At 37.5% G+C, this 26,842-nt stretch overlaps 1 long non-coding RNA gene across 1 annotated transcript; it reads right to left on the bottom strand.

Annotated features, from left to right (window-relative positions):
* Window positions 1–452: 452 nt before the first annotated feature.
* Window positions 453–13,270, bottom strand: LOC115346796. Its single transcript, XR_003925260.2, has 3 exons — window positions 13,260–13,270; window positions 5,596–5,602; window positions 453–576 (listed from the first exon to the last, which is right to left on the bottom strand). It is a non-coding gene; the product is annotated as an uncharacterized LOC115346796 (long non-coding RNA).
* Between the last annotated feature and the right edge of the window lie 13,572 nt (window positions 13,271–26,842).

The raw sequence follows: 26,842 nt of genomic DNA, 5'->3' as shown, positions 1-26,842 counted from the left end.
ATCTTTATTGATAAAAATTGTATGGTATTGTCTCTGAAACTCACTTGGAACCATTACTAATCCCTGCATTCAAGATATTGCATATGACAGCCCTGAAATTTAAAGCTGGGCAGTAATTTTTGGAAGGATAATATTCTATCTTGTGCCCTAGAAAAGAATTGAGCTGAGGTGGAGGGGATGGTTATAATAGAGTTATATGGATATAGCATCCAGAAGCTGGAATAGGAACTGCCAGTAGCTAAAACGTGACATTAACATGTTTCTTTATTGGAACAGGTAGTTTAGGGAGCCTTCCTAGAGAGCCATTAGGCACCCCTGCAGTATTGTCCCGGTTTCGGCTGGGATAGAGTTAATTTTCTTTCTAGTAGCTGGTATAGTGTTATGTCTTGGATTTAGTATGAGAAGAATGTTGATAACACACTGATGTTTTCAGTTGTTGCTAAGTAGTGTTTAGACTAAGGCAAGGATTTTTCAGCTTCTTGTGCCCAGCCAGTGAGAAGGCTGGAGGGGCACAAGAAGTCAGGAGGGGACACAGCCAGGGCAGCTGACCCAAAGCGGCCAACGAGGTATTCCATACTATATGATCTCATGCCCAGTATATAAACTGGGGGTAGTTGGCTGGGAGGGATCACTGCTCGGGAACTAACTGGGCATCAGTCGGCGAGTGGTGAGCAATTGCATTGTGCATCACTCGTTTTGTATATTCCAATTATGTTATTATTATTATTATCATCATTATCATTATCATTATTATTTTCTTCCTTTCTGTCCTACTAAACTGTCTTTATCTCAACCCACGAGTTTTACTTTTCTTCCCGATTCTCTCCGCCATCCCACTGGGTGTGGGGGAGTGAGCGAGCAGCTGCGTGGTGCCTAGTTGCTGGCTGGGGTTAAACCACGACAGTCCTTTTGGGAGGGGCATACCTGCTGCGGCATAGACTTATCCACAGCCACAGTCGCTTTGAGGTGCACCCGTTCCAACATGGCCTTACCCATGGCTGCAGTCCCTCGGGGTGTACCTGCTCTGTCGTGGGTTTATCCATGGCCACACAGAGGTATCATTCCCTTACTCTATGGGCCGTCCCTGTAAAATGTCCGTTGAGTTCATTTATTCCATGACTTTGGGCTCCATCTCTCATACCAGTTTTTCTGGGTAGGAAAAATGGTGTGAAGCCCAGCTGGTAAAGCGTGGGACTCTTAATCCCAGGGTTGTGGGTTCAAGTCCCACGCTTGGTGCCAAACATGACTGTCACGGTTTAACCTCAGCCAGCAACTAAGCACCACACAGCCACGACTGATGCCCAGTTAGTTCCCAAGCAGCAATGCTCTCCCCCCCCATTTATATACTAGGCATGATGTCACATGGTATGGAATACCAGTTTGGTTCAGCTGCACTGGCTGTGTCCCCTCCCGACTTCTTGTGCCCTCCAGCCTTCTTGCTGGCTGGGCATGAGAAGCTGAAAAACCCTTGCCTTAGTCGAAACACTACTTAGCAACAACCGAAAACTTCAGTGTGTTATCAACATTCTTCTCATAACTGAACCCACAACATAACACTATACCAGCTACTAGAAAGAAAAGTAACTCTGTCCCAGCTGAAACCAGGACAAGTATGAAAGTGCTTTTTTTCTAGAAGAATAAATGGCAGGATAGAAGTAGGTATGTACTGAAAATGCATGTTTACTATCAACAAGTTGTAAACATGCATAACAAAAGTAAAAGCTATTCAAAGACCATTTTGCTATTTAAGGCCAGTTCTTCAAAACTGATAGCATTTTAGCAAACTGGTGCTAAATGGTGGATGTGGTTTGAGCTAAAACTAAATGCGGTGGCACAGCTCTAGACTATGTTCTATTATGTTCTCACACTCACTTTATTGAAGGTCTTTTTAATGCCCTCTTTCTCTAATATGTACTTATTTATAATTTTCTCAAGATTTTAAGGATTAGCTCTAGCTCGCTTACCTTGGTTAAGACGGAAGTGTGAAGACTCCTGTTAACTGTGTGTACTCTAGCCTGTGACTAGTGACTTATCTGGAAAGTTACTCTAATTTGCCTTGGTGTCCTGTAGTCCCAAGCTTCCCCCTCAGAATGAGGATTAAAAAGGAGAATGGCAACACCTCATCCTCTCCCCTTCCCTTCTCTCTCCTTCCCAAGATATACGCAAGTACTGTGGTGAAAGATCTTTACGCTCACACCTCAATGCAACACACCTCAGGATTTCTGAGTTTGGGAATGTTTACGACAGTCCCTGGCATCAGTGTGATTAGACTAACCATATTCTTTACCCTCATGTGGTAAACCTTACTCAAAGTTAGCAATTATATGTTTCTTTCAGCACACATACACACCCCCACACCCTTGAATTAGCTGGCGTAGATGCTCATTGAATTTTATTGTCACAGTTGAAAAGTCCCTTATATTCATCTGAAAGAGAACAAATATTTCATGCAGAATGTTATAAAATTAGGGTTATGGGTCTCTATGTTAGTCGTCTTCTGTTGTAGGCAGTGACACTATATCCCTCCACAAAGCAAATGAACAAGCTCCAGCTTAAAGCCAGCCATGTTTTCAGCTCCTACTATTCATAATAGAAAGGGTAGCACAGAAACTCAATGCTCTGATATTTGGAAAGTATCTAATTTTCAGCCTAAATGTACTCACAGCTAGTATATAACTGTTCATTCATCTGCTAATGTTCTTTCATGCAGTTTGATTCCCATTGTGACAGCTTTGCTCTTGAGGTACATATAGAAAGCAACAATATTCTTTCAACTTTCAGACTATGAGGCTAAGTAAGCGAAGCTTTCTCAGTCTTTTCTTGTAACTTAGGACACCTATTCTTATTGTCTCAGTACTCCTTCCGCACTGCACTTTGTACCTTTAAAACTGATCCAGCACTTCTCAAGCAATGTCCTCGTCTTTTTCTGGGAGTGATATTCAGCCTCCCTGTGTATTGACAGTTTTGAATCATCAAGTCACTTCATTGCCATTCTCCTGCTTTTCATGCTTGAGTTACCAATGAAAATTTTACATCGGATTGGTTCACAGGACGGAGCCTTGAGAAATTCCACTATTAATCTCCTTTCTCCCCAATGCTTTGCATTTCAGTACAACCCACCGTCATCTCTCTTTCTTGTGGAACCTTACTTGGTTAACAGTTCTTTCACTTCTTCCATCTCTCTAGTTAGACTAAGACTTACAAATAGTTAATCACCTCCCACATGTCACATCACAAGATTTAGTGAAGCACAGATATATTTAATGCACTGGCATAATTCTTAAGCCTAATGAAGTTTGTGTTTGAGTATAAAAATCTCTCTGTTGGCAGAGAATTGAGACTAGCCAGATAAATAGGTCTACACTTACAGGATACATGTGAAGGTGACTTTAATAATCAGAGTGAGAGAAGAATTTGGTGCTTTTTCAGTTCTGGGTTTTTTTTTGTGTTGTTTTTTTGTTTTTTTTTTTCCTCCTCCCCCTAATCTATTAAAACTATTGACTTTCACAGCTGGAGGCACCTGGCTAGAAACTTTACTCTGCCCTACACTTTAATTAATGCAGTTGGTTTTCCTGGGTGGGGCCTAGTTAATAAGTTCGCTGGTCTGCCAGTTTGTATCTAGCCTCCTAGCAAACCCAGCTGCCTCTTCAGAAAGCTGCCAAATTCAGGTAAGTTTAAAGAACAAAACGAAAGATGGTTGTTTAAGAGAGAAGAAAGTGTGAGAATGAGTAACATACAGATTGCTGTGTCATATCTGTTTTGTGGTTTCTTATTTCTTGTCTGCCACACATGCATGTAAATCTACTTTCAGAACACTTAGCTTTTTAAAGACACTGTCGCTTCAGAGCCATTTGCATTTTTGTTGTAGCTTATACTCCCATTGTAACTGTGTTAATCCATAAGTTATGTTTGAAAGTAACTGTTGTTGTAAGGAAACTCGTGATTTTTCTCAGTTATGGTTGGAATTTTGGTATCGCTAACCTTAAGTGTTTGATTTTTTTATAAGGCAGTCTAATGATTTTCCTTTGAAGGCTTGTGATCCCTTATTTTAAAGTAACTAGATTTATATTTTATTACAGAACTTGGTTTGTTGGCAGATTTAGTCAAATGTTCTGAGCGTACCTTTGATGGGTTGAACAGGATAAAAGAGTTTCATAGCTGTCTTTGTAGAGGATAAAGGGCAGAGGCTCAGCTTCATTTTTATTCATAAGGTTTCAGTGATGAGAAATGAGGTTCTAATCCTGCAACTGGAGTGAGCAGAGGGAACCACTTTGCTTGTGGAGTTTCTCACTGAAATCTGTGACCAGCTCAGAGCACTGACAAAAAATGAGGCGTTTTTTTTTTTTTCTTCCCTCACTTTCCAACTTTCATTTTTTTGATGTTATAGGCAAAACCCTAATGCTTCCCATAATATAGTAGTCTCTGAGTTTGAGGTATGAACAGAGCATTATTAAAATACAGAATAAATATTGTTGAATAGTAAAACCTGAAAAATCTGGAGAAGGTACAGAGATGTGAATGAAAGATTTGTCTGACTTAGGCCTGCGCAGTTATAATCTGTATCTCGAATTTTTTCCTTAATGAAGGTTACGCAATTGCACATGGTTCACGTACTGCGTGGCTGAATTACCTCTGGAGTAAGAATGACTCTGTACTTCAGGTCTGAAAAATGGCAACATTTGGTAGAAAGAGCTTTCACTTTGTATCAGGATTTTCAACCAGAAATGGGAAAGTGGGATGATTACCTGTGGGTTTCACAGGCAGAGTAAGAATGTTGTGCATTGGTTCTGAGCTGAAAAAAAATCTCAGGTAGATGTTATCATTTAGGAATTAGTCACTGCATTATTTTACACTCTAACTGTGACCCAGGGAAAATATTCTCACAGCTGGTGAGTATTTTTCAAGCTTTTTGAGTCTAAAGCCCTATGGATTTCCTTGTTCCTTATTTGCTAAACTTATCCTAGTCTGCACCATTTGCATCAAACTTGCATTTTTCTAGAAAAATCCTGCTAAAAATGCAGTTTTAGTAGTGAAAATTGGTATCTGAATTGGGTTTAAGTGGCAAAGGTTTGGCCTCTGAGAGGTCAGGGCTGCTTAGTGCTGAACACAGCTGGTTCCAGCCAACTCTGAAGTGGATCCACCTGAGGCTGCAGCTGAGCTCATTAATGAAGGTGGTGGTGCTTTTGTGAAAATGCATTTAAGAAAGGGCAGAAAACACCAGACAGAGAGAGGAGAAGGGAACACCAAGGTTGGAGGAGGTGCTCCATGGTGGACAAGGCAACCCCACCTACCTGGAGGGACTGCAGGCAGTGGATAAGCTCACCCCTGAGCAGGTATTTCCCCGAAGGGACTGCAGCCTGTGGATGAGCCCACCCTGGAACAGGTACACCCTGGGTTGAAGGTAAGCCTGGGAAAGGGGGTAGAAATGTGTTTTTCTGAAGTGTATAAATGTTTGTTTCTTTTCTTGGTTTTGCTTACCACTACCCCTATCACTAACTAAATTTTTTTTGTAATTTGCAATAAATTCATTTCCCCAAGTTGAGTCCTTTTAGCCCACGACAGCAACTGGTAAGTGATTTCCCTGTCTTTGTCAACCCATGAGCTTTCTTGCTCCTGTTTTTCCTAATTTCTACCCCCGTCCCACTGAAGAAAGAAACTGAGTGACCAAATATAGCTTTGAGCTTTGCTATAGTTGTGATTGAGGCCAGTTCAATTGTAGGTCCTGCTGGGCAAAAGTGGAGGCATGCTTTTCATCATCCATGTCTGCTAGAGTAATAACTGAGCAGCAGTCTCTTAATAGCACAGTATGTTTCCTCTAACTTAGTTTAGAACAATATTTTGAGTTTCCCTGAAGTCACACAAAAAATACATCCTAGAAATGAAAAGCTATTTCCCATCAGTGAGAGAATCAATATACATAAGGGAAAACATCAAAAAGACTGTAAGTTTTCAGTAGCTGTGAATAATTACTCACTTTCAGTTATCTTGGAAATTATTTCAAAATGAAGCCACAAACCATGACTTCTGTGATAACCAATAAAGCTGCTGTTGTGAGTAGGTGACATGTAACCTAAATGATATTAACTTCTTAATCCAGGTTTGCCTTTACAACAGAGGTAATGATTTACTTTGTAGCATTCAACTTTTTCTTTGACTCCTGATGTAGTCCCTCCACCAGTTGTTTTGTTGTACTTCATTTCACTAAGGCGACTTTGTGGTCTGTATTTTATTACTTGATAGAACATTAATTAGAAAAGGTTAATAAACTGCAGATTAATTCAGTAATCATTTCATTGAATAGCTTGAACACTTCTACTTGCTGGGGACTTCAATGTTGCTAGAGATGTTCATGCACCATTTGTACAATGACTGTTTCTCTGAACTTGAATAAACTTCTATCAAAAGCAACCCAGAGCAAGAAAAATGTCAGTGCTCTGCTATTAATTTGGGACAGGCTTAGTATGTTGTCTCTCCACGCAGTCATGAAATATGAATGTAAGATAGAGAGGTGAGTCCCAGAATAGAAGGAAGCATGGGGCCATCCTGATGCTTCCTCACCCTATGAAAACTTAGGGTCAAAAATGTGCTATTTTTGCTGTGCTTTTAAGAAATGGAAGTTGCTTAGATGCTGGATGTTTGTGGTTTTCTATCTGTAATTTTTTTCTTTCTCTAATTTCTCTGATGATCAGAGAATTTTATTTTACCATCCAGAACTTTCAGGACAAGCTAAAGAAACTCTAGTTGCTTAGCAATTTCAACTGCTTTGTCAGTGTAAACTGTCTTACTATGACAGATTTTGTCTGAGATGCCAAATTCAGTCTGATCTTATCTGAAAACTTATCCTTTTCTTCTTCCTCCCCAAATCCCCCCAAACACAACTGGCTCAGCCTTGGTTTATCCATTTCTATGCTCTTTTTTAATGTTCGGGATTTGTGAATATATTAATATGTTTCATTTTTGCACGGAGTGTTGTATTCTAATTTCTGTAGTAATTTCATAATTAGTTTCCTCTGCCTGAATCAACTGAAAGCTATTAAGCATATCAAGCACTGCAGAACTAGAAACTGTCCAGGCTAATGCTGCTGGCTGGCTGTATTCCCTCTTGCTGGTAACTCTTTTTTTTCATGAAAAAAGAACTGAGGAAAGCCTTTCTCTCTTTCTGTTTTCCAAAGAGTTTATAATGAGGGGGCTTTTAATATTGGAATGTGTTTTCTACTTAAGGCTTTTTTGTTTACTATATTCATGTCATCATATGCTGTTCAGAAAATCACTCAGAGGCAAGTGTCTAATAGAGAATGTTTCATTTATTGTCTGGTCTTGATAGATAAGTGTGGTGTTACCTGATCCCTTTGTGGAGACAACCACTTCCAACCTGGTTTGGATTTTGCAGGGATGCAGGGCAAACTTATTTACTGCCTCATTAAGATAAAATACTTTAACGCTCCAAAGTGTAAGGACTCTCCTCCAAAGGTGAACACCTTTGCTGTTTGACTGAATTTCCTCAAAGTGGCTGTAGCTGGATGGGCAAGGTATTCTTCTAGACAGGGAAAGATTTAGATCTGGCTCCCCTTAGCTTGAGGGGGAAATTGCTTAATGCATTAATCCAGTGTTTGGGAGGCCTAGGTTCAAAGAGCCTACTTCTGTCTCCCTATCTTTAGAGAATCTGGAGGACTGATTTAAGTGTTTTGGTTTTGACATGGAGAGAGAAAGTCAGTGTGCAGTACAAGTAAATTAGTTTTCAGAACAGCATTGAAACAGCGTTCTTTTTTTCTTCCCCCCTCCCCCCTTTTTTTTTTTTTTTTTTAGCTAGCATCATTCCCTAATTGACCATTTGCCCTTACTGCTTGTATGGGACCAGTTGAGAGAATGATGTGAATACAATTATAAGCTCTGCCCACAGAAGAAATGTTTGTGGAATGACAATATCAGCAGTATGACATATGAAAAAATTGGGAATCTGACACTTGTGCCATAGAGAAGCCAAGCATTTGATACAGGGTTGGTGAGTCTAAAAGTCAGGGATAGTAATGTATCTGCTGTTCCTAAAAGCTTAAAGTTCCTACAGAAGTATTTAGGACAGCAAGGAATTGGTTTTTTTCCCCATGGTGGTTAATCCCTTAGGATACTAGATTTGATTTTTTTTTTTGTTATGTTTTGTTGTCTTTTTTTTTTTCCCCAAGTGATCATTTGTACTCAATTTCTTCTCATCCCAAAAGCTAAAATTTCACTTTTGTCCTGTAAGGCACTAACTGCTGCTTGAAGAATGTGGTAAGTACTTCGCACAGTAAAGGGTGATGACAGCATGATGATGTTGTTAAACATTTATTTGGGCACATAGTTATTAAGAATTTCACAGGAGAAGGTTAATCTGACTCTAAGACAATCCTGTAAATTGGGATTAGCATCTCGTAAATTCTTACTGCTATGGTCATAATGGCAGTCGCATCCGAACTCGGCACCCAAGGGAAAAAGTTTAGTCTTGTGATACCTGAAAGACCCTCAAATTAAGTTCACTTTCTGAAAAATTCTGAAATTCTTCTGAAGTATTGTTCTCCAGGTGGGGCATACTGCCATGAGTCTCCTGTTGGATAAATAAAACTAAGGCTTCTCCAACCACAGAATGTAGTACGGTGTCACTATTTGGGCCAAAAGCAGAGGATTCCTCCAAAATGCTTATTTTAAAACATAAAACAAAAAGTTAAATACTCTGAGTTGGAGAAAAAATAGTTGCCTATGCAAAATTACATTTGGGAATCACATTTGTTGGGAACTTGTTAGTTATTAAGAAGGATGTGCCAATTAATTTTCTTTTAAGAAGAAACTTGCCCTTTCTTGGAATTAAGCAAATCCTTCCTGCAGCTTTTCTTCATCAACTAAAACCTCTCTGATTTGACCTCCTATCTCACCATAAATAACAGAGAAGAGGGTTCAGTGAGTCAGAGAATGACTTTATGAATGTGCATTTCTGTTTGATCATCCTATTTTATCAGACTACCATTAAAAACAAAACAATAAAAAAGCCTGTCAGCCTGGCTGTCTCCACAGCTGTCTATATGCCTTTCCCAGCAGTGCTGGCTGTCAAGCTCATTATTCTTCCGCCGAGTTGGTTTGACCCATTCTCATGCACTTTTGCTAGGCTGATGAAGTTTGTGGGATCTTGTCCCTTGGGAAATACATTTAGAAGGATAAGTTAATTCTGCTTCTCTCCAGTAAGCAGTTCTGCCTGACTTCTCCAGGGCCAGTATGTCTGCATAGTTTAAATTGCTTATCCCGTAAGCAATAAGACTTGCAAGACCACAGCTGAAACCCTCCCCTTTCCCTACTTACTCTACGTTGTACCACTGTGTTTTGTTGTGAGCGGTGAGTACTTAAAAGCCTAGGAACCACTGAGAACAGCTAAATCAAGAAAAGAAGGCTAGAAGACCTACTATTGTCCTTGGTTAAAAAAAAACCCAAAAAACCAATCTCCATAGCTTTTCATAAAATATGTAGGTTTGAGGAGAGGGATTTACAGTCTCAGCTTGCTAACACAAGTCAGTGTGAAAGTCAGATTTTAATATGTATATAATTATTACACATGACTATAGCAATTGGAGAAGGTTAGCGCTACCTCACATGCTGTGTGATTAGGGATCAGTGCTAAACACCTACAATGAAGGACTGAAGGTCAGATTTCTGGAGCTGCTCACAGTCAAATGCTGTTCATTGTGGCCAAACCTCCATGAATTACTGGGTTTGATTTGTTGGCTGAATTAAACTGAGAAAAGAAATCCTTTCTTCTAGTCACTGACAGAGGAATGCGCTTAGAGTGTGGGTAAGAAGAAAGTAAAGAGTGTACTTCTATGTATTTAAGAAAAGGCATGGAATAAAGACCGATATGCTGGAAGCTCTCTTCTGGAAGTATGTGCCCAGGAAAAATGTCAGTAAGCATGCTTTTTTTTTTTTTTTTTAATGATTTAGGCTTGTAGCTGCAAAGTACACTCCTTGCTCAATCATTCTGGCTCTTATTAGTAGAATACATGGTACCACCATGTAGTAAATTTTGAAAGGTAAAATAATTTGTAACGTAGAAGTTAAAAATACTCAACTTTGGGTGAAGGGAAGTCTTTACTCATTATCTATGAAGTTATTACTGATTAGAGCAGATCTTTTTTTCCCTGTATTAGAATATGAAGTGTCCACTAACTTCAACTGTCTGATAAATTCTGTTTTAAAAAACAGAAGCTATAGCAATTACTAACTATTCCTAGGGGTTTATCACTGCTTAGGGATATGGTTTAGCTTTTTGAGATAATGTCTTTATTACAAAAACTGAATGCCTTGATTTGTGATCTACTCTTAAAGTGTGTATGGTCTGTGTTTGACTAGGTAAAGTAAATCCCTGTCTGGCAAGAAGAACAGAAAACTAAATGGTGTATCAATAAATGGCTCTTACTAATTGTATATTTTTAAAAAATTACAAACGTTCAGCCCCCTAAATAAACAAAAATAAATGGCCAATTCATGGAGCTTCAATATTTAATTAGTTTTTCCATAAACTTTTTAAAAAATCTCAGTAGTATAAATCTTAAAGACATCCCTCTGGAAAAAATATATGTTCTGTTTTCATGAGGAGTGACATGTTAATTGCCTGCAGACATCTTGTTGGACTAATGAGTAAAATAACCTAATAACTAATTGAAACTCCATTGAAATAAAGTCATTAGGAAAGTAGTATCATATCTAAGTAAATTAACTCCATTTTCTATCCTGAATTATCTAGCTGTTGTGCTTTGATCACAGCTGAATTGGATCATTAACTAATTAAAAGTGAAGCCAATTAATAATTGCAAACTCTTGTATAAAGATACTTTTTTCCTCTTTCACAAGACTTTTCAATAAGGAGTCTTGGCTCTGAAAATTTACTTCTGCAAATTTTTAAGAACATGGGAATGACATAACTGATGAAACTTTGGTAAGGAACAGATCCCTTAGACTACAACTAGTTAGGGAGTTGTCCAGCAAAATAAGATTTTTGTTGTAAAATACCTTTTTTATTTCTTTTAGTTCAAATGTCTTGCAAAACCGTAACTCTTTCTTTAAAAAAAAAAAAAAAAAAAAAAAATCCCCACCTAATGTCTTCCTAACCATTCTCATGTTTGTTCGGCTGGAAAATCTAGGCTTTTAAAGATTTAGGCACTCTTTGAAGAAGGAAGTTGAGGTCATTCAGCTCTGTTGTGCCCTCTGTGACTCGAGTTCCTTACCATGGTAATGCTGTTGAGTTGAGCCAAGAGCTGGGGCTCGGTGAACTTCCCAGGTCCCTGTCACAGGACTGATGATCTTGGGTAGCTAATAATGGGTCAGGTTTCCAGATATCCTGCAGGGATCTTGAAGTCTCTGTATTTCCAGATCCCCTGGTGTGGAACTGGGAGCTCTTATCTTGAAGCTCTATTTTCTGCCTTTTAAGCCTTAGGGACTGAGAAGTTGCTGAGGACCCATGAATCTTGTGAGGGAAAAGGAAAGACTTATAGATGAGTGAGAGAAGCTGTGAATTTCAAATCTATTATGCTGAAAATTACTTCTCTCTACTCCTCCCCTCCAAGAATTCATGTGAAAGGGACGTTTTATTTTTCTGTCCCACAAAGGGAAGGGGGGCATTAGAATATCAGAGTTTTCTGCAGGAAAACTCCCTCCTAATCAGTTTTCATGCATGTCAGTGTCACTGTCCTGTAGCTGGAGCTTGTTCTGATGCTGTGTGTGGTTAAAGGACAGCAGAAGGTTGTCTTGTTGTGACAGTGGAAGCACCAGTTCCCTTCCTGAGCTCCCTTAGGAGAAATCTTTAGTTTCACATTCCTGTGCCAAGTACTCACATTCATGAGAAAAAGAATCAGCATATTTGGTTGTTAAATGCAAAAGTTAAACAGAAGAACTGGGCATTTGTACATTTCCTGGCATAGAAGATCACCTTTGTGTAAACTTTAGCGACAGATCTGCCAACTCAGTATGTCAAACTGGATTACGTTCTTTATTGTTCCATTACCTTTTTCTTTTTCAGATTTTCAGGGGAAAGGTAGACATTAACGGATCCACTATCTATTTTTTCTTTTATTTAATACTTTCAGACTGGTAAAGGTTTTTAGATATCTAAGTAATCTTTAAGTCAGTAAATCCAAAGTTTCAAAAATCAGTCTGGCTTCTAAACACTTTGGCTCTTCATGGAATACACTGGTTTTCAGGGAGTTTCGGGTGGTGATATTGTGTTTGGAGTTAGCTGCTGAAGACCGAAATGCCTGGAAGTCTGCATGCTCAGGTGGGACCCACCTAGGCTCTACAAAAGAAAATTCTGCGAGAAAAGATATGTCACACCCTGTATTTCTAGGTTATAGGGAGGTATGTCCTTCTACTGAAGATTCACAGGTCAGATTCCTACCTGAAAACTGTGTGCCTAAACCAGCTGTTCTCATGAGACAGAATCCTCTCAGTGCTCTTAGGATGTAGGGCATTAAGAACTTCACTGGTATCTAACTCAACTTTGTCATTTTCCACAGTAAGAAGCTAATTATCAGGTTTAGAGTACTGGAGTCTTTCTGTTGCATGTTAAAGCAGCTGCATTTTGCATGGGCTAAATAGTATTTGGTCAGAGAACATGATTTTGTATTCGAGGTTACAAATATTTCCATTTCAATAAATACTTCGGTGAAAACCTTACATAAATACTTAACTGAAAGGCCGGTTCAAGATACAAGACTACTAGCTGTGTCTCCTTTGTCAAATGATAAACTAGAAAGTTCAAACCTTACCAGTATTTTATCTAAACTAAAATGAAATAAAAGAACATAGATGTATAGTTAGAATATGGGCCGTGGAGGGTGTGGAATCCTTGCCTTGTGGCTTTCTTCTTTTCTTTTAGCTTTTCTAAGACCAAAAAAAAAAAAGGGGGGGGGGGCAAGGATTAAACCCCCCTATGTTTATCTTCCTTGGGTTGATCAAGGCTCTGTTCTGTTAGAACCAAAGCCCCATATTTTTAATCAACTGGTCTGTTCATACCCTCCTAAGATGCAGGAAAGGAAACACTTAATGAAATGAGGGAAATGAAGCCCAAATGGGAGCCTTCTGACAGCACTGTGTCTCAGTCTTTCTCTTCATGAAATAAATATCTTCAGGGTGCCTAAACTTGAAGCTACCCTTGCAAAGATACAAGCATATCTTAGATGATCTGCAAGGTTGCGGAAGCTTTAATTAAAAGCTTCTTTTGCTCAAAAGCTTCACAAATTTCCAACACTTCACATTCTCCTCCCTGATAGCATAACTTCTGTGGTAAACCAGAGAGTAATTAATCTTCTGGCTTTGTCTCTGTAAAATTTGCTCACTATCTGCTCTTCCTCCAGCTCTGAAGGAAGCACCTTTCCTATTTACAGTGAGTTGATATAGTATACAGTGGTAGATCTTTTTCCATGTTTAGTGATGGAGATTGGCCAGATTTGGAAAAACGTGTTCTGACCCTGTAGCACTAAAACTAGTGCCAAAATAGTGAACTATGTGAAACAAGATATTGTTAAATGTATGTTGCTGAAGGATAAAACATGAATCTTCATGTAAAATTAAAACATCCATTAAGGGTTAATTTTTGTGGTGCAAGATGTACATATCACTTAGCTACTATCTAGTCTCAAAATGAGTCATAAACAGCACTTAAGTGATTTGTAAGATCTGTGCTGGCCCTCTGCCCAGAGGTAGATTTTCATTTAATTGTCAACATTGCTTAATTGGTAGGTCAACAAATGTGAGTCTGGTTCCATTATATGTGCTATCAAAATGCCAGAAACAGATGACTTAACAATGAGGTATGGGGAAAATTAAAGAAATCTCTCAAAACAAACACTTGTCCTGTGGAATTCCTTCCTCGTGAAAAATTCTCTCTGCATGCTTTTTTTCTCTTCTTCCGAATTCGTTTGAAGTGTTCCTTTTAAATAAATAAATAAATCTGACAGTATCACCTCTGTGAAAAATGCTGGTTTTAAATAGAGCTGTTATGAAGTAGGTAGGCAGTTAGGATTTAACATATGTGAGAAGCAACCCACACTTAGCAGAAAAAAACATGTAATTTAATGAGAAAACACTCTTGTATGCCCAGTAAAACTTCTTTAGTATAAAATGCTTTACAAGAACAAACTAAAACTTAAGCTGGCACATATTTCTTCCATAACTCCAAAATAATTTCCCAAGGCAGCAATTTATGTTGCTTGTTTAAAATGCAGCATGAATGATTATGAGGTGACAAAGACTAACGAGACTTCATTGTTACTCAATTGGGACTTATAAGATTGTGCATTATGTGAAAGACTATTTAAAGGAAATACTATTCAAGAAAATTGGAAAAAAATCAATGCCGTAAAGCTCATTAATTTTAAATCTGAATTAGCTATTAATTCACATGGTTCTGCTTTCAAAGTTGAGAGAACAAAATACTGTTATCTTGTTAATAAAACTGTTGGAATGATAAAACGTGAAGTTGAATTTATTTTGGCAAGAAATAATTATTTTTACTTCCATTTACTGCTGAGTAGCATTGTTTCCATAGCAGAGAAACTTATTACAATTGTATACACTTATTTTGTGCCTGTCACTGATTTCTTAAAAATATTCCATGATTCTGAAAGCCCAGGAAGTATTTTTCCATCCACAAATACTCTATATGGTTATATTTCTGTGGGGTTTTGTCTCAATTTATGAATTATATTTTTACTAATGCTATGTAACAACTCAAATTGTTAGCATTTTAACAGGCTTTTTGGGATGTTTCCCATGGATTTATTTATTTTTTTAAGCTTCATTCTTTCTAACAACTTTCTTGGCAATCTGACACTGCAACCTTTTTTTTTTCCTAACAGATTTATTTCCTCTTAACCATAAAATTTTGATATATTAATGTTGGGCTCCTCCTAAGTATAAGGATGTTGATACAAATTTAAAAAAATGAACTGAATGCATCTCCAGATAATTGTTGCCAATTTTTGCTTTGTCTAATATTCTGAAGTATAGAAACTTTTGTCTTACTCTGTCATCCAATTCTAGGAAATCATTTTAATTTACAATTGGAACCAGATTTAAGTTGGAATTCTTCTGCTACATGATGTTTCATCACAAAAACTCAATTAAAATAGATTTTTTTTTTTTTTTTCTCTCCTAATAAGTCTATTGGTGATTTTGGTAGAGAATGTTACTTCTGATCAAAACTAGAGGATGCAAAGGAATATTACTCCTTAATAGCTAATAACCTGGTAGTTTGAAAGATAAACCTCACTTGAAGTACAAATAAACATTGGTCAAGAGAAAACAGGGGGGAAAGGAACTGTTGCACTGAAAATATTACTTGCAAAAGGGAACACACCTTGTTTCTCTGCTGTTTGGTCTGGCTCACCCTTGTGATGCCCTCTCCTAAGGGTGATACTGCTAATCTTTCAAGGAACAGCATCAGGATGGTGGGGTTGGGGGTGCTGGGGATCCCCTCCTCCTCAGGCTCAGCTTGCTTGGGCTTATTGGGGTGTACCCTCCTCCCAGCTCACATCCTTCTCCCTGGTGCCCAGGGGAGGTCTGTGAGTTGCCCCGGCTCCTCCCTGGGCACCCACGGAGCTGCCAGTGGTTCCTTAGCAATGGCCTGGAGAGGATCAGGCCTTTTCCATCCCCAGCTCTGCTAGAGCCGGCGCCTGCAGAGGCAGCAATGATCGCTTGCCCACTTAACAGCTATTATCACAGCTAAAACCAGCTGGGGCCATGGAAGGACCATCCCAGCCCTGAGATCTGGTACTGTTGGTTCTGTACAATGTCTATGGTCTTTTACTAGTAATGCCAAAAACTATCTACTGGGCTACAGCCGATTCTGAAGTCCAGCTTGCATGGTGGTTCCGTGAGATGCGAGAGACCTTTGTTTGGACTCCAGCTTTGAATCTAATTCTCCAAGTTATAGGTGTTTTGCATTCTGTTTTCTCTCTTTGGGTCTGTGTGTGCTATTGGTTCTATTCCATTATGGGATGAGGGGTGGTTTTAGGGTTTTTGTTTTAAATGTCAATGGTATTTTAAGACGGCGAGAGTATATTCTGGTGTTAGTGGCCTTTCATGTGAATTATTTCAGTAAGAGGGTTGTGATTAAAACCTCATCAAAATCACAGCTCCAAAAATGTTGGTGTTGACTGTGCGACTACTGGGATTGGAAAAAAAATGTTGCATTTAATGAAACATTTTCTCCAAATACAATTTTGAATGAAAAAAAAACTAAAAAGGAGAGAGGAAAAGGGGAAATTCAACCCTACAGAATGTTCCATTTTTTACCTTAAGTTTTCAGAACAAGACATTCTGCCTTTATTCTAACTGCTATTCATTTTAAATAATTCCATTTTTCCTGTTTGTGTTACAAAATGACTACACTGAAAAGACGGGTTTCAGTTGTCTCCAATGGACTCTTTTTAGAGGATATTTTGAATCATGATAATCCTTTTCAATTTGGAAAAGCCACTTTTCTGTATCCCAGCCCTTTGCAAAACAATTTTTATCCTTACACAGTGCTAATTATGTCTTTAACTGGAAAATACATAGTGTAAATTTCACAGAGAAGAAATAATCCTAGAATATAATTTGAAAAAATTGTGTACAAATACAGATGTAAGAAAAACAGTTTTCAAAGCTGTTGGTATGTCTGAACAGCTCTTGAAGTGTACTTGGAATCTTCTCCTCTGGCAATTTGCAATCACTTTCAGTATACTACACTTGTCGCATAAGGCAATTTTAAACTTGAAGGGCACTGAGTGAGGAAAAAAATGTTATGTGTGTTCTGCATTTAGAAATAGCTTGTATTGGTCAGATCTTTATGCTGTTTGGAAACAGAATTATTTAGCTCCAACATAGGTTGGTGTTGCTCATAGTGCTCAGACGCACTGTGTTCTGGTTAGCTCAATTTTAGAATTCTTCTGTATTCTGTCACTACAAAAAGTAGCACATAAAACCTAACAAAAGGACACAAAATCCAAGGCTGTAGACAAACATATTGGTAAACGATCTCCTATGCTTTCTTAGTCATATTGGTTGGAGGATTTTTCACTGGTTTCTTCAATTAAGATAAAAAAAGCTATAGGCAGCATCAGCTGCCGTAGCCAATTAAGTGCACTAATAATTACTTATAAGAAGATACCTTCCACTCTACAGGAATCAACCTTTCTTTAAGAGCTTGCTATACTTCACTATGGATCTCTCTTTTTTTTTTTTCTGTTCTTTTAGTCCTTTAATAAAAATAACTGTTTGAAATATCACTCTTGGAAGTTAGCTCGTTGCCATTTTATGTCTGAACTTTTTTGTAAGTCCATAGTACTTACAATTATCTTCTTGGTTATTCTCATGACCTGTCTCTGACATCCTGAATGAATCATGACCTCAGGCAGGGAAACCTTCTTGTTTGACAGAGATGTTCTCCTAGGGCTCCGCCCCTGCGGGGTAGGTCTGAAGCAGGGTAACGCAGTGCCTGGCCCCCTTTCCTTGGGATAATAAAGCTTGGTAAGGAAAAGCCCCAGTTTCCTGACTTGACTTGGAGTTTGCGATCTATCATTTAATTTCACCCTCTTCCTGTCTTGGAAGTTCAATCATAGCAGCTTTTCAAAGTGGAGGCGAAAGGAGTGGTGAGATAACTGGATTTTGTAGGGTTTATTTTCCCCTTCTTAAATCTGTTATCCCAGAGGCACTACCACTGTTGCTGATGGGCTTGGCCTTGGCCTTGGCCAGCGGCGGGTCCATCTTAGAGCCGGCTGGCATCGGCTCTGTTGGACATGGGGGAAGCTTCTAGCAGCTTCTCACAGAAGCCACCCCTGTAGCCCCCCTTGCTACCAAAACCTTGCCATGCAAACTCAATATGATGCCAGAGGAGGTAGAAAGTAGTGATTTAATTAACTTCTCAGTCTGATGAAGCAGACACTTATGTGTCTTGTTTTTCAGTAGAGTATATTAGCTGGCAACTATAGATGGGTTTCAGCTGGAGAAGTATGTCTTTTCTGGTCAATCTGCCCATATACAGCAAATAATTCATTTACGATACAAAAATGAGCAGATGAGATGGTATGACTTGTTAGAGTAGCAATTACCTGTGAGCAGGGAGTCCTGAGTTTCAGATGCTGTTTCAAGAAGCTTGTATTTTATTCAGATATTGCTTAATGTAAAATACATGACTTGACTAAAAGCCCTTAAAAACATAAATCTTAATGACTTGTGTTCAGTTTCCCTCAAAAAGGTTTGTTTTTTAACTTGACTATAAACCTGTCAGGAATGTGCTTTGGCTTTAAAAATAAATCATAGGACATGGAACTAAGTGGTGTTTCTTTATCACTCACCTAGACAAACTATTTAATAATCTGCAGAGAATGGAAAATCTACAGATGTAATTTATGCTGTACAAAGTAGGTGAGATAAGTATGTAAATGAGAGAAGGGAAGGTAATAGATATGGAATCCACCTTGCACAGTTGGTGCCAATGCCAGCAGAAAGCAGAAGCCCCATTATCTCTGTTCCATTGACACACTGGAATAGTGGAAAGTCACTGAGTTGCCATTCGGTATTGTGGCCACTGAGGTCCCGGTTATGCACCCGTAACAACTTCTCTTGTCTCATCCCTCAGTCATTTCTAGTCTCTCTTAAGTGACTTTCTGTGTTTGACTGTGGAATGAAATCAGACATGACTTTCCTGGCATGCAAGGATTGTGGGAACTTTCTGATGCATTCATCCATCTGCCATCCCCATCTAATTCTTATGTGGGATGCTCATCATATTTTAAGTGAACACTTGATCTCTTTATGGAGTGGGAAGTGAATTTTGCTGTAAGAAGAGTATTTGTCTAATGTCACTTTTGTTTTTATGACTTTAGCAGACTCATATAAGACATCTGTCCTTTCAGAGAACTTGTCTAAAAATGGTATGGTTTTGTTGTTAGTCACTTGTTCATCTGAGTTTCAGAGACTTCAGATCTGCCTTCCATTCAGCAAAGGGGAAGAGGGTCCATGCTTGCTTATGTGGTATTTTTTTAAAGACTGTTTTTAAAGAAACCATGGCAGAATAAACCAGTCTTTAGGTCAAGAAGAAAAAATGTTACTGTACTTGTTAAAATAATTGTGGAAGTAAAAACTGCAAGAAAGTAATCTTGTAAACAACAGTTCAAATATCAGAGCATAGAACTAGAAAACTTTGCTCCACAAGAGATTGCTGGATCAGATGGCTGGTGAAGAGTGGAAATACATATATTATATATATTTCTTTGTCAGAGAGCTTAGAGTATTTACACTGAGTAAAGCTGAAACCACAAACCAAAAAAGACCCTAAATTAAGTACTTAGTTACTATTCTTTCTCAAGATGTCCACACAGAGATTTAACTCTGACCGGTGTACAGATATAGATATATATGTCCACTTAAACAGCAAGAATGGTATTTAAATTTACACAGTTCCAATTAGATAGGAAACCAAATGTTTAATATTGTCGGGTTTCCTGAGAAACACAACTTAGAAAATACAGTATGAGTTGCACCATCTTCTGTGTAGATACCCTTCCTATTCTGCTTCAGCTGTTAACTCCATGGATGTGAGACGTTTAAAATCTGTTGCTAAGTTGTGTGTGTGTGTTTTAAGTAAAACCTTTTTCATTAGGAAAATTACAGCACTGACTGTGGTGCCTGTACAACTGCTTTGTAAATATATTTCCTAATAAAATTGCACATTATGCTCTAACCAAAATGTGTTATTCTCCATTTGAAAAGGCTTTTTGAAATATTCAGACTGAACAGATTCACATAACTTCATGTTTTTCTGCCCTAAGATGAACTGTTACTTATTAATAGTGTATATTTGTCTAAGTACTGAATTTTTTAAGTTGTCATTTAGGGATTTGAAAATGGTGATTGAATTCAATGTTTTGAGTACCATAATAACGAATAATTTCTAAGCAAAAAATAATATGTTCATAAACACTTTGGATTTTGGAAAAAAAAAAAAAACAACCCCAAGCAAATGATTGTATGATATAATGATTTCTATTTTCCTGTTCTGCTGATACAAAATGGGTACTAAGAGTAGTTTCGTGTTACTTAAGTATCCTTTAGGTATTCTAATGTATTTTACACATTGCACTACGTTAATTCCTTTTAAAAGGCTAATTAACATTATCATCAATGTCATAATTTCAAATGATTTAGACACATCATTATGTTTAGTTATTACAGAAAAAATCTTTCATCTCTGATGGATATTAAACACTAGTTTTATGAAACTGCAATCACAGTTGTTTGGCATATTAGTAACACTTTATTTTAATCATTTTAATAGCACTGATTGTAATAAACTCATTTGGGATTCATGTAGAACTAACATTTATTTCCATAAAGTGTTTTACAGTAATTGAACATTAGTTCAGTTATGAATGCTGGATTGCTGCCAGAATATTTCTTTCTTTCTTTTTTCTTCTGTTTCCTCACTGTTGATTTCGTAAACCCATCTTTCTGCTTCATTACCAATGAGGTCATTAAATCTAAGGCTGGATTCTTAGCTAGCATAAATTGGACCTCAATGGAACTACTCTGATGATACTGACTGAAGATCTGGATGTTAGTTTTTGCTGTATTTTAGTAAATCATGGACTTTTTAATCCTGGAGTCTTTTGTGACTAAGTCAACTTTTTTAAAATTGTTGTATTTTTGTAGACATGCAGATGGAGCATCTTTCCACACATGAATCAGAAAAAGAAAATAAAAATGTGTTTATGTACTGTCAAGGGGATCTGTTTCAGGTTACATTTGATTTTACAGAAAATATCCCAAGTCAGAGGATCTGAAGCCATTCATAAGACTCCTTTCACACTCAAATCACCTTTCATGATGGGAATTATTTCAGTAATAGCATTACTGTTCTACAGTAATTTATTAAACAGTTGTTGAGACCTCCTTTGGCCTTTTGCGTAGAAGAAAAATGGGTTATTCACAAGACAAGTACCAGTACATTCTATCTTTGATTCAACAGTAATATGGAAATTTAAATAGTCAAAGTTTGAAGTGTAGGGAAGAACTGCTTATATGTTGTCTGATAGACAAATTATTCACATTCTGCACAAGATGTTTATGACACTGGATAATATCTCTTGCAAATAGCTTTCGGGGGACCTCAAACGTTTTCAAGAATGTCTTATGCAATTGTGATATACGGAGACTTGGAAGAGCACACGGTTTGAAAAATGGGTGCTATTTTAACAATGCTAATTATTTCACATGTAAATAATCTACTTGCATCTATCACAGTGAGTGGATAGGTGATTGTTACATAGAGGTCATTAAAAGGGATGTTTTTGTTCTATCAAAGCAGTTATTCACAGGTATGGTTTGTTGGTTTTTTTTCCCAAAGAGACTCCTCTTATGCCTCGGGTATAAAATGAAACAGCTTTTGTGAATAGATTTGAGAGTAACAATTTCTATAACAATTAAGTTTCTATTCCACATTTCTAAAAAAGAAAAAAAAAAAAGGGGGAGGAGGAAATGAAAGCATTGGTTATCTGTATAAACCAAGTGATAAACTATGAAAATACCCCAGCAGTGAAATTAAAAGATAGGAAAACAGTGCAACAGTCTCTGACATCAGCAGAGACTTGGAATTTACTACATGTTGTAGGAAACTCCAAAGCTTTTCATTTTTTCAGAGGTGTGTTATTTAGCAAACATTAAGTCATTAGAACTAATAATACTTGTTGAATTGCAGGTTTGCACTAGCTGTCTGGACATAACCCAACCCACTTCCATGGTTCATCTGCCACTAAATACAAAAATATTAGACACTTTTAAATAGTCTTTAAATTCATCTTGAATATTTCACAACATCCTTGAACTAACCAGTTGTAATAGACTTTCCAGATGAACCAGAGGCAGCCTTGGTTTATAACTGGAAGTTCTGGAGTTTCCCAATTAACAAAGAGTAGGAAGCTTGGCTTGGTCTTGGGTATCAGTTAAATACCTCTTACAAAAATAAGTTTCATCTCGTATAACATTTACTTACAAAATAGCAATATTAAACAATTTATATTGTTGTTGAACTTCTTTCTTCTCTTAAACTAGAAATTAGAGATTTGAACAGTTGGATGAATCAAATCTTGGATTAAAAAAAGATGCAATCCTGTTACACTGTAGCTCCATAAAAATCTGTTTTTTCATTAGGTCACTTTACCCTGTGTTTCAGTAAATGGAGCAAGAGAAAATAATAATTTCGTATTAAAAAGTAAAAAATATACTTTCTTCTCAAAACGTTTGCAACTGTGTTTTTAGTCCTGAGGAGGTCTGGTGCCCCCCCCCCCCCCCCAAAAAAAAAAATAACTGACCTAGTCAAACAAGACGTACACTAATGGAAGTAAAAGTTTGGACAGGTCAAGAAACTTGAATGACTACTATGTAATGACTACATGTAATACAGCTATTACCAAAATCATAAAATGGCCAGCAACAAAGGGCATTTACTAGTTCTGAAGACATTTTTGACTGAACTAAAAGGAAATCATACATGGAGATCAGAAAATAAGGGTTCATTGCATCAAGTTAAACTTTCAAAACAGAACTCTATGTCAAAACCCAAATTTGTTAGTAGTAGTTAGTAGTGCATCTATCTCTTTGCTATGGTTGTGGTGTTTATCATCTGGGAGGTTTTTTTTCTTTCCTTTTATTGCTGTTATGTGAGTGTTTGCCTGCACAATTTTTAGTATTCAGTTTTGACAAACAGTATGTTTTGAAGCATTATCCCCTGGCAGGTTTTGATTTATACAGAGCATATGAACCAGATCTCTCTTAGAGAATGTCAGACCGGTAGCTCACCTAATGCTCTCTGATCCGTAATGGAAATGTGAGGGTCCAAACCTATTGCTCCTTCAGACAGCCTTGAACCAAGTGTGTGTTTGGGATGCTTGGTCCAGAAGACACGTAGTCTAAAGTGAAACTCTGAAACTTTCAAAATGGGGATGATGATGGAGTGCACTCAGCACCATCTGCCTTGATCTACTTTGATCAACTTTGATGTCCTGATCTCCCGTTCTGCTGAATTGCTAATGTCAGCCCAGCCTTTGTTAATAAAAAGGTAGAAAGTAGAATGGCAAAAGTGATTAGTGCTACTGGAGCAAAAGGCTTGTGGAGCCTTTTATTAAGACTGAATAATATGACCCCACTGAGTACTAATGGAGGAGAGAGCCCACAAATAACTGAGGCAAATGCTGCAAAGGGAAGAAAAAATCTTGTCAGGTATACGCACAGGCAACTGATGAAAGAAAAGGTCATTTAATATGGATACAAAGAAAACACTCTCCTTGACAATGAATTTTGCTAGTATGTGTAATAAATTTCCTGGAGCGATCCCAGCTGATTATCGTAACAGCTAGTCTGGTCTAGATAGTAATAAAAATGAAGCAAATCCTTACTGTCAAAGGGCAAGATGTGGGTTGTCACGTTTCTGTGTAGTCTGATGGTTAGAGAAAGGGTTAAAAATGTCTGACTGACTGAACTGATGCATTGGGAAGACCTCATGTGTCTTCATATTAGACAGACTTGTTTAATCTGACCACAGTTCTTAGCCCTTTAATATCAAGTTCTAGGAAAAATTAAAATGTTTTAGAGGTTTAAGATCATAAAGCTCCTTTGCCATAAAGATGACAACATAAAAAGCAATTAGAAAACTGTCAAATGAATATATGTCTTCTAAAGCTCTGATGCACTTAAAAGAACTAATTACAAAGAAAACTCCGCTGCTGAATATAATGATTAGCAATATGCAAATCACACAGAAATTCAGGCAAAGGTCTACAGAGACCAGAAGTTTGCCAAATGACTTGTAAATGTAGACCATGATGGTTTAATACCGTATGTGACTATGTTTTCCTGGAGCTAATCTAGATTGTGGTCGTTATGAAAAGGGCAATGGGAAACACTAATGTTCACTGCATCAGGATGAAGGCTACCCTCTTGTTTCAGCCATTCCATACTCAGCAGTGTATAAGAGCCTCTTACTGCTAAGATGCCATTTCCACCAACAGGCAAGTAACGGGGGTTTACAAAAATATTATAATTTTTTTTTTAATTTCTTATCTGCCTATGCCTTCAATAAATAAAAGCTGCAAAGAAATTCTCTACCTCAAAAAATGTGGCAGAAGTTTTGAATCTTTCTGCTGCAACTGGGCACCATTAAATGTACCTTTGGACAGCGTTATACTATATTCAAACACTTTAGAGCTAAGGCGGAACTCAAATGTTGTTCCATTTCTTTTAGTGAAAAGGTAAATGCAGAATAGGACGTATTTTGGGGATAAAGGTTAGTCAGATCTTGCTTAAAACAGTGAATTTTGATGTGAAGAGCTCTGCTGAGAAGCAGTAGCTTGAGTTATCTAGATGGGAGCCAGTGATGATTCTCAGTAAACTGATGTGTATGGAACTATTTTTATACAGGGAAACAGAGGCTTATTTTTGAGTAAGTTTATGCTGGTCTGCTCCCAAAATGGCCTGCCTGTCTTCCTTCAAGCTGAGCAAGCTCTACAACCATGGAGCTCTAATAAATTCAAGAAACTTTAGTATTCAGAAATACAGCTGAGACCACAATTCAAACACTGCAAAAATACTTGGTGTTTTCATTCAGTGAGTAAAGTGTATCTGATGTGGTGTTGTTTTGAAGTACACTTTTTGTAAAAATAAGAATACCTGTTACCAATTTCAGTCTCTCTTTTGATTCTTTAAGGAAAGTGCAAAGCTAAATTGCTACGATTGCAAAAGGGATAATTTATTTCCCTTTCTTGTTCCTTGACATAAATAAGCTCATGTCAATGGCAAGGGAATAAAATTCATGTGCAGAAATACCTGGCATGTCCTTTTTAGGTGATAAGTAAGAGTTCATTTTTCTGTTTTTAATATTCGGGTTAGAAGAGAGGTAGGACTCTGGTTTCTAATGGAAACTTTAACCAGATAAATGTAGACACTCCATTTTAGTACAGATGTTCTTAGGCATACTAGTTCCTACATGCAGTGCAGAGCATTCCTGCCTTTGGTAAGAACAGTCTTCCAATAACCTGTAATGAGCTGACTGATTTTTCTGAAAAATTGATATATTGTCATCTGCTTACCAGCATGTGGAAGTAGACTTGATTTTTGCCTATGTTTCTGAGGCATATGTTGAAATCAAAAGTGAGACTTAATTTTTTACTATTTAAATTAGGTGTGTGTTTTTCTGTAATATTTAACTCTGCATCAGTGAAGAAGTGGTATTAAAGTTCATAAATTCTCATCAGTCATTAAAGCAAAAGATGAAAAGTATGGGTCACTTGTTATCTTAATTAACACCTACCTGGTGTTTTCCAAATGAAGTGTCAAGAAGTAAAGGGCAAATTTGTGTTCAATTAATGCATTCGCAATATTTCTCCCATAACGCCTCCTAATCCCCTTTAGAAATTCTGTGTTCATCTGGGGAAGAAATAGTTTTCCCTGATAAATATGCAATGTGATTTTTTTTGCATCTTGTACTGATTTAGGGTCCTATTCTGTCTCCTTTGTGAAGTCTAAACATTCTCAATTTAATATAAAATAGGTCACAATACACATGAGAAAGGGAAGCACGTTTTACTTTCTGAATAATATTTAACCTGGTCAAATATATTCTGCAAGATGAATTGTATTATTTTCTGAATCAAAATCATCACTGTTAACAAAACTGTATAACATACCTTTCTAGAGAATGTTTTACGTAATTAATAGAACAAGATCCATAATTTAACGAACAAACCATAGTTCAGCATTAGTACTGCTCAGTGCTATTCTTTGCAAAATAGAAGCACATTACTGACATGATTATTTTTTAATATGTTTTAGTGATTCAATGGTGTCTTAGCCATTGGGTTGCTTTTCTTTGTAATGAGGGTAAAAATTACATGCTTTGCTAGCTGTGTACCCATGATACAAATCTAACGTATTGAGCTTCTCTGCTTAGATTCTTTGGCGGACTATGATCAGCAACAAGATAAAGCAGAAATACTTTTGAGGGGTAATCTGAAGGATTTTTATAACTATGTTGGATATAAACAAAAATTAGCAGATGGTCTCTGCTTTTGCATCTCTCATAAGAACTGTAGTGGCCTGCAACTGACTGCTTGGACAGTAAATCACCATGGGGAAATCTTCACTGAAAATGGTGATCTTATCTATGGATACCTGAGATGCCTGCATGGAAATTGTGATGTCTTTCATCTCTTTTGCCTTCATTGGATCAAGAATTCTCATTCCTGTATTTGCAACACCACTGTATTTTTGCACCTCTTTCTTCCTCCTGTTTCCTATCCTGACTGTTTTTTTTCAGGCCTGTAATGATGTTCTTGGTATCAGCTGTTAGACACTTGGACTTCAGATCTGATGTATGGGCCTAAAGTATACTTTATTTTAAACTCTCCTATGCCCTTCTCCTCTCCCCTGCCCCGTGCCCTGTTGTTGCATTTACTAATAAGTTGAATAATTGTACCTAAGTCAAACTCATCAATTTGCATTTGACAAGAGTGGAAAGACAGATAATCATGCTCCCAAAGAATGTCCCTATACTTAATTGTTTTAAGAGACACTTTCCTTTTACTCTCCCAAAAAGGTGCAAAAACTTTTTTGCCTTTGAGAAAAAGTTACCAGGGACAGCAGTGGAAATCTGGAAGTAGAGATGGGCGGACCGAGCAGCTTAATGATACAGATAAGCAAGTTGCCAACTCTGGTGCAATTGAAGCAAAGCTCGATGATCTTATTGGTCTTTATCAACCTAAATGATTCTATGATTCTTAAACAGTTATCTCTACAA

This window comes from Aquila chrysaetos, chromosome 1 (genome assembly GCF_900496995.4).
Source record: "Aquila chrysaetos chrysaetos chromosome 1, bAquChr1.4, whole genome shotgun sequence".
NCBI classification, from domain to species: domain Eukaryota; kingdom Metazoa; phylum Chordata; class Aves; order Accipitriformes; family Accipitridae; genus Aquila; species Aquila chrysaetos.
The sequence above is the reverse complement of the archived record's forward strand: the minus strand, read 5'-3'. Positions and strand labels throughout refer to the sequence as shown.